At 40.6% G+C, this 9,171-nt stretch overlaps 4 non-coding genes across 4 annotated transcripts; 2 read left to right on the top strand and 2 right to left on the bottom strand.

The window, feature by feature from the left end:
* Positions 1 to 331: 331 nt before the first annotated feature.
* On the top strand, positions 332 to 411 carry TRNAL-UAG. The gene has a single exon. It is a non-coding gene; the product is annotated as a tRNA-Leu (tRNA).
* A 536-nt stretch (positions 412 to 947) lies between these two features.
* On the bottom strand, positions 948 to 1,019 carry TRNAQ-CUG. Its single transcript has one exon. It is a non-coding gene; the product is annotated as a tRNA-Gln (tRNA).
* A 440-nt stretch (positions 1,020 to 1,459) lies between these two features.
* On the top strand, positions 1,460 to 1,531 carry TRNAA-UGC. The gene has a single exon. It is a non-coding gene; the product is annotated as a tRNA-Ala (tRNA).
* Positions 1,532 to 7,460: 5,929 nt separating this feature from the next.
* On the bottom strand, positions 7,461 to 7,543 carry TRNAL-UAA. Its single transcript has one exon. It is a non-coding gene; the product is annotated as a tRNA-Leu (tRNA).
* Between the last annotated feature and the right edge of the window lie 1,628 nt (positions 7,544 to 9,171).

Consider the following 9,171-nt stretch of genomic DNA (forward strand, 5'->3'; position numbering starts at 1 on the left):
CTTGGACATGATTCTTAATGAAGTAATCGAGATAAATATTTTTCTCGAAATGCATTTTTCTTGAAAAGTATTTAAATAACGTGCAAATAATTTATCGTTTATTTATAAAAATATATTTTGCATTCTTGTGATTGGTAACGACTTCCGTTTAGAAGGAATGTTGAAAAAATATGCGTAAAATGATTAAACCAAAGTTGTGAATATGACGGTATATAGAATATAGATGTAATATAGTGCAAAATGTTTGTTAAACGATAAATTAATATACGTTATATAATATATATAGTAACAAACAATTTTTCTACCAAGATAGAGGACGACAATTTCCGAAGGCAGCGTGGCCGAGCGGTCTAAGGCGCTGGTTTTAGGCACCAGTCCGTAAGGGCGTGGGTTCGAATCCCACCGCTGTCAATTTCTTTTTTTTCCTTTCTCTTTTAATTATTCATAACCAAGGAAACGCAACGAGCAAATTTAAATATTTGAATCTTTTGTAAATCTATTCGATAAACGATGAAAATAGAGGCAATTATTAAAAATATTATTGTGGGATCTAAATAGATACCGACGATCGATAATGTCTCTTTCATAAAATAGATAAACGATAATTGATTAAATTTTAGATTATATTTAAAATCGTTTCAAAATAGCATATCGGTGTATCGGTGAATGCAATGAATTCGATGCAAGTTATCGTAAGATATATGATATCTGTATAACAACAATAACGAATATTTTTTATTGATATAGCTTCTTTTGTGAATAATTGGACGTTTTAAAAATTAATTTACGTGTGTTGTAAAATATAGTTTATCGGTTGAAATAAAATCAATGAGATAAGATAATGGCGTAAATTCTTGCACGACGAAAGATATTGGTAAAATATTAAGGTTATGGTTCGTGATCATGGTCATAGACAAAAATTATGTTTAAAAAAATCCAAAATTCAAAGGTCCCACCGAGATTTGAACTCGGATCGCTGGATTCAGAGTCCAGAGTGCTAGCCATTACACCATGAGACCCTCGAAATTATTTTGTATCCTTACAGGTGAAATGTGACCTTGAAATTAAACATTACTACGAATAAAGAACCACTAGTGTGTTAAAATCAAGAATTGGTTCGACTTAAAATTATTCGTACAATAATTAAATCTAATCGTTTCATATAAATCATTTTTTTGTAAATTAAATTAATATAAACAATTAGATAATCCAATTGTTTAACAAATATTAATTAAAAACGATCGATATATCGATCGAAGACAAGAGTCACGATTAAATCAATTTAACGAAATTTAAAATCGACTTTCTCATCAAGATCGATAAAAAAAGTTCTAATATTGAAATTAAATTTCAACGTGTATGCGTAGAATCGAATTTTAAATAAAATAAATAACATTTAAAAAAATCAATAAAAATTATAATAAACTCCTCTTTCATTTGTACGAAAATTCTTAACATCGGGGATGTAGCTCAGTGGTAGAGCGTTCGCTTTGCATGTGAAAGGCCCCGGGTTCGATCCCCGGCATCTCCAATTTTTTTTTTTTTTTTTTTTTTTTCGATTCGTTCCTTGCAAAGCAATACCGTTCGTATAAGACGAGCGAATTAAAATTGGTGGGAGAATATTAATTTCGGCAGTCGCGAGTCGACGCTCGAACGGAAAGGTCGTGTTTGTGTCTGTCGCGTTTCGATTATATTCGTATATTTAATTCGTGCAAATTTATATAACATTGCCAATAATTCTTCACTTTTTAATATTAATATTTATAATATTAAATATATCATATATTAATCAATAAAAATCAATACAAATACATTCACATCGATATTAAAATAGTCGCGCACAAAACGATCGATTCCGCGAAGACAAATCTTTGTTGTTTCCTCTTAGAAGTTTTTTCTCTCTCTCAGAAGTTGACCAACAATCGTATATCCTCTGAGAAATTAATAAAAAGTGATCAGAGAGGTTTATTTATATTCATTTTCCCCGCCTCTTTCTCGATATATATTATCTCTCGCGTAGTAAACGTAGAAAACAATCGTGCTCGATTATCCATAATCCAAAGTGTGTACGAAGCTTCGCATCGCTGTTCGAAATGTGCAGCAACTGCGCACTTATGGCACGTGATTGGCTTTGCGATTGCGAACACGTGCAGTACGATTATCGACTCGGTCGACAAGCATACGTCGTCGGGCGACTGACACATCGAGATGAAAATAATAACAATAATAATAATAATAAGAAGGAAAAGAAAAAGAGGGAAACGAAAAATAAAGGAAAAGAAATGAAAAGAAATGAAAAGAGGAGCAAAAGAATGACGAGGCAACGTATATATACGTATATACGTATATACGTAATTCGAGTCGATGGCCATGGCCGTATGTAAAGCGAGATAGGCATGGAGGAGATGATAGGATGCAAACGAAGCCGGGCGAAGGAGATTGAATGGTAATAGTCCCCGATTCGTCATATGCAAAAGTTTCGTATAAACTGCGTGAAAAGCGGCGGTGGTGAAGAGAAGAGGGAGAAGGAGGAGATGGTATCGTTTGAATTGCCTTGCTCATCGCGCTTGCCGGATACCTCGTATCTGTACATGATAAACGCCAAGTGAAATAATCGCGAGAAATATATCGTGACAGCCTCTTTTTTTCTTCTTTCCTCCCCCTCTCCTCCTTCCCTCGCCTTATTCTCTCGCTTTTCTTTTTTTCTTTTTTACTCCTTACTCCCTCCCTCTCTTTCTCCCTCTCTCTCTCTCTCCCTCCCGCGGGAAGGGGAGGGGGAAATATACACCAAGATCGCGCGAACCGTGGAGAATTAATCATCGCGGTGAAACGACGCAGTAAGGCAGAAACATAGCTCGGCCGTAACGTAATAGAGCCGAGCCGATGAGTTGTACGATGCAAGAAATATACACCGATGCGGGAATAAAGGCCTTGATTGATCGGAGGTAAACGTGACCGTTTAAATGTTGCGGCAGGGGAAAGAGGGAAAAGACACGGCCGATCGGGAAAAAAGATACACACAGCTGCGCGCAGTTGTTTCTTTTCTTTTTTTTTTCCTTTTTTTTTTTCCCCTCTTCTTCTTCCTCTTGTTCCCTATTGTTCCAACAGGCCTATTATCCACCATGCAAATTCATCCTGGCGTCCGAACCGCTCTGCCTCCGCGCGTTACGTAAATCTATTTTGCACCGGTGGACGGCCGGTGCATCTCGATGAAAGAAAAAGGAGCGCGAAGTCGTCGTGAAACGACGACGGCGTTTTGTAACCTGCCTTCTTGTGAAACGTTATGGACCTTGAACGGGAATTCAACGAGAGAGAGAGGGGGAGAGAGGAGGAAAATTAGAGAAAACCGCGTATCGGATGGCGGCGTACGCGGGACACGCGAGAAGAAATCTAAACAGAGGCTAAGGCCAAATCAGCGGGCAGATTTCAAAGCGTTGTATTTCCCTCGAAAGGGAGAGGAAAGAAACAGGGATCCCCCCCTGTCATTGGACCGTTATAATATTCTGTCCACGGCAATCCCGTATCTATTTTATTCTTTCCCCGATTCGTAACTACGTGAAAACAACGTAAAGAAAGAAAGAAAGAAGGAAGGAAGAAAATCACGCGTAGAGATATCGAGTTTTGACCCCGATAGGGTCAGCACTGGAGCGTGTGACCATTTTGTCACCCTCGCGAGAAAATTTTATTTACGAATATCCGACGAGTGTCCGAGCGATCCTCGGCGGATCGGCATAAAATCGTATCGGGGATGGCTCTCTTTCCCGAGTTCCAAGGCGCGTTCCAAAAACTTTCTCGCTGAATTTAAATGTCGAGTTGAACGAGGAGCAAGGATTCTCGTCCCTCGATTCTCTCAACCACCACTCCTCTTCCACCACTTTTCCTGCCTTCGTTCGGTTGGCATCCGACGAGACGCACCAGGAAGAAACACCATCATCCTCGTCCTCGTCCTCGTCGTCTCATTCCCGAGGTCGTTGTTCCATGAATTCGTGGCAGGGACGAGAATTCGCGTCACGTAGATGTCTCCACTTCGCGTGATAAGTCTCCTCGAAGAAATTACCGCGTTAATTCGATGCTCTCGCCCCGGTATTTTCCTCTTCTGTTCGACGGAAGGGAGGGTGCGAGGCGTTGTTGGAGCCTCGGTTGAATGGCGAGGACGAGGCAAAAGGACGAGGAAAAAGGATTTAAAACAAAAAGTCAGTCCAATGGCACGAAGCGCAACGGGAAGTGACGAGCGAGGTGGTTAGAGGTGGGTGCAACAGAAATCCATCAGATGGAAGAGATCACGCCTGTCTCCATGCCCGGGACAATGACGCGTCCCGCAGACGCTTGTTTTTTATATTCCCTCCCTCCTCTCTTTCTTTTCCTTTATTTTTTTCCTGTTTCTATTTTTTTCCCTTCCCTTTCCTTCCTTCTATCCACCCCCCTGAAGCGAGCAACTCGATTCGCCTCGGCGTTGTGCTTCCAAGACTCTGCAACGAACGAACGAACGAAGAAACGAACGAACGAGCGAACGAACGAAAGGCGAATAGTAGGGGAGAGCTTTAAATATTTAGGCGGCTAATTTTCACGGAGGATTTTTAAGCCGGCGAAGGAAAGTGAGAATTGAAAAGAAACGCGGTGACGCGGAGGAAGAGAGGACTGTGGGCGAAATGTCCTCCAGACTGAAATAATAATGAGAGGCGCCAGCGCCTTTAATCACGATATTAAACATTTACGATTGCCGTGCCGTCCTCCTCTTTAAGACGGACTATTCTTTCCTTCCTTTTTTTAACGCGGCCCCGATCCGATCTTCCCTTCCCCACACAAAGACTCCACGCCACCTCTTGTTTATGTTTACGTACCTTCTGATAACCTTACGCGGAGATCAACCCGGTTCACCGAGAGACTTCCTTCCAGATATATATATATACTCACACCCGTGCAACCGACGCTCGAGATTATTGCCAGGCAGGCGGAGAGAAAGAGAGAGAGAGAGAGAGCGAGGGTGACTATCGCGGCGGCAACAGAGGGTCGAAGGACGAAACGAGTATTCGTTCGTTCAAAGGAAAGGTGGCTGGCTCGCTTTGGATGTCCAAACAGAGATACAGTTCATTTTTCTTGACTGCTACACCGTAAGCCGGGGAGATTATGTCCAGTAGCTGGTATCGATGACAATGGCGAGAGCACCTCTCAACCTATTCCTCCGTTTGTTTTGCTTTCCCGCGCGATTTGTCATCCATTGTCCGAACGAGCGACCTCGCCCCGCCTCGCGATTCGTTATTTATGGTTTCCGCTTGATTAATTTTTCCCTCATCTTCGTATCATCCGCGATACCTCTGAAATTGTCAAGCGCAGACAAGCCTCCCCGGCTGACACTCGATTTGCAACGCGATTTTACAACGCGATTTCCATTGTGAAATCCCGCGGCGAGTGGACAAACAACAACGTGCGAGAAAGAAAATTTTTCTACAAAAATCTACTCGAGTATTTGGATTCATCGAGGCGTGATCGTTGGAATAAAATAAAATCTCTCCGGCGAATCGTTCATCCCTCGCGTGGAGGGACGAAGGGATATCCCTTGGAAGGGAGGGAAAGAGGCACGTTTTTAAGATTCGATTAAGATGACGATAATGCGGGACGATAGCCTGGGAGGACAGAGATGAATTTAATATTCCGAATCCGGGTAACGCGATTTCGCCGGATGTCAGGCTTGAAATGCGTAAGTATTATAAATACGATTTCCCTTTTCGATTCATCGAGGGGATCGGTTCGCGGCTCGCCCATTTCCAACCTGTTTTCCAATTTCTCTCCTTCTTTCTTTCTCGCTTTCACGCCTCAATGTGTCGGAATCGAATTATCGTGATACCCGGTTGACACCGGGCGGGAGAACGAAGGAAGAGGAAACGGTAGAGCAATCGGAAAGAGATGCTTCTCGAGAATATCGATAGAAGAACGAACCCGGGTTGGTTGATTAATTCAAATTGCATAATGCAAAGCGTGGCGGATCGAGCGGATGGAAGAGCAAGGAACAGGAGAGGAAGAAGAGTCGAGCGAAGGAAAAAAATAATGCGAAATATCCCGATTCGCGGACACCTATGTTCTACCCTGTTCTACTCTCCCTGTCGTTCACCGCCTCCCCCCCTCCTCCTTTTTTTTCTCCATAGCAGACCCTTTATACGTCGACCACAGTATCGACAGGAACGGCACCCCTTAGCTAGAGGGGGACCTTCGAGGCTGTTCCATTGTTCGCGCAAGGGTTGCTTGAAATACGCGCGTCTGATTTTTCTCCATTCTTTTTCAACGCGTTCCCATCTCTCTCTTTCTCTTTCCTTCTTTCTCTCGTTCTCTCCTTCCCCGCTTCCCCTTTCATTCCTGGTGGTCCCTGCGATCGTTCGAAGAAAGTCGACGAGATATTGGGCGCGGTAACGTGAGAATGACACAACAGATGCGGTGGAATGAAATTACAAGTGTCCCCGGATTCATTGTGAGGCCGGCGCAGGAGTTGTGCTTTTTTTTTTAGCGAAATTGTTGTGACAAGCATTTGAACCGGTCCCGACTCTTCCTCTCTTCTCCCGATTCCGGTACACGGGATACTCCCCCTTTCCGAATAGGGTGGTCTCATGACACTTTTACGGTGTCAAGTCCTGGTCTTCTGGGAAATGGGGTGGGCCACCACCGGGTTCGGTAATCCGATTTAATCGGCTCTCTTTCCTTCCCGGTACGACGATTCGGGCGAAACTGTTGGCAAAACTTGGAAACGTCGATAAAACGAGATCAGGAGCACGGAGGGAGGGGAGGGGGAGGGGTTTGGACACGTTCGTAAGGCCTCTTTTCTCGAATGAATGCGAATTATGAACGCGAGACGAGAAAGTTACGCGACAATGGAAGGATATTGGTATATATAAGGTGTCTGGTTTGCGAAGAAACGTACGGTTGGTTATGCGAATGCGCGTGGACGAAAACGTTGGTATTACGTTGCCTCTTGGATAACGGGATTAACGGACTAGAGTTACTCGTTGCATAGTTCGCTGCCTTATCTCAGCCTCCCTAATTGTCTATGACTATTCATCAAGTCATTTATACTCGACTCAATTACCGCCGCCATCAGTTACGAGACTCCGGAGTCACTTCGAATCCGGCTTCAGCGAAAGCCCCGACCATTTATCTTTACGCGAAGATATCCCGTAATTGCAAATCAGCCCCTAGACCGTCAATTAATGATTTGTTAACGAAACCATTTTTCTCGGAATTTAAACATTATTTTCTCGTTAAGAAATTACTTGAGATTTTTTTTTATATTTTTTTTTTTCTATGCGGCTTGACAAGACATCATTGGATATGTAATTTATGAAATACGTATATTTAGGCTGTTAATTTTTTTTTAATCAAATTGATAAATCAATTGAAATTTTTATATAAATAATTTTGATTAATGTTTTTGTTACGTTTTGAAAAAATAAAAAATAAGAAAAAAAAATATTTGCTAAGTGTGGGGTTCGAACCCACGCTCCCAGAGGGAACCAGAACTTAAGTCTGGCGCCTTAGACCGCTCGGCCAACCTAGCACCGTTGAAAAGGCTTATATTATTTGAGTACATAGGGTATCGAATCATTTCTATATATCTATATAAAATGATTAATATTATAAATATAACGTATTATGCTAAATGAGTATGTATACGATATAAATTTAGATACGGTAAAATTTAATTTTAGTGAGTATATATGATAAAAATAAAATAAGAAATATCTTTCGAATATAGATTGATTTAAGAATAAATTATTGCGATGTCGAAAAAAAAAAATTCTTCCATGTTTGTTTGTTGAATAATAGTTTTTTGATTCATATGGAAATTTAATTACGCATCTATTAATTGATGCAAAATTACAATAGAATACTAATTCACCATGAAGCGCTAACGAACTCTCCTTTGTTAGAAGTCGGAGAAAAATTATGGAAGTTGTAAAAGGCGAAGGGCGATTTGAATAATACAATCATTATTCACCCTCGTTGTTTTCAGCGTTGACTAATGATCGACTCGAGGAAATAGCGCGCACTCGTAAAACTCGATTGTGTTTAAATACAAACGACGTTCTTTCTATCGTACAAGAGCATATTGCTCTTTTATGCGCGTTTCTTCGCTTAGCGCGATTGAAATAATTATAATTCGAGGCACTTACCGAAAAGATGGATATACTTCGATCGTTCCAATGTGATCCGATAATCCTCTATCTTTCCGCAAGAAGATCCAATAATCTATTTCCAGTAGTTAACACTTTAACACTTAACACAATATTTCGCGTATTTATATATCATCCACTTCGATACTTCACTGATATAACAAGTAGGAATTGTGATACGATTGTTGCACCGTCGATAAGATGGGATGACACATACCACAAGCATAGTGGTCTTGCAATAAAACCGAATCGTAATATTTGGATTACATTCTTTGTAAAAAAAAGACAACTTCCCTAAAAGTAGTTCGTTGTTAGTATTTATAAGGATAAGATTGATGTCGTGGTTGATGCCAGGATCGCGTGCCACCAATATCGTACCAGTCTGCACCTATCCCATCGTTAAAATAAGTATTCCGCCATATTATTAACGTAATCACTCTCCGTCACTTTGAGAACTCGACGAGAATACTCGATATATTTTAAGTAGTCGAAACTTTTCATTTCACTTCCGACGTGATTATTTTCACTCACATTTATATTCGATGTATAACGTAATTTGTTTTCACGATCTCGCGCGAATATAATATACGATTAATTAATTTTTCAAATGTTCGAAAAATGTGAACTTTAATGCTAGAATACCCAATACTGTTGCATTAAGACGTTAATCTTGAAACAAGAGAGTGATTAATTGAGACACACATTCTTTCGAAAACACATGTTTTAGAATGTAAACTCGACGTCCTGAACCGCACATGTTGAATCCTATCTGAATTTAGATTAACATATATCTTGACTTTTCTTCGAAAAACACGAACTGACACGGTTGAACAAGAAAAAGATATCACTGACTGAAATTTCGACGATTTTGAAAAAATTCGATTATATTTTGTTTCGCATAAAAGTTTAACGAGAGTATAAAAAAGTAATCTATGCAAGATACTTGTGAAACGAATCGATAAAATAGGTTAAAATTGATCCAATATCCTTTATATTGACAAGAAGAAAAAAG

This window comes from Apis mellifera, linkage group LG2, assembly GCF_003254395.2.
Source record: "Apis mellifera strain DH4 linkage group LG2, Amel_HAv3.1, whole genome shotgun sequence".
In the NCBI taxonomy this organism is placed as follows: Eukaryota; Metazoa; Arthropoda; class Insecta; order Hymenoptera; family Apidae; genus Apis; species Apis mellifera.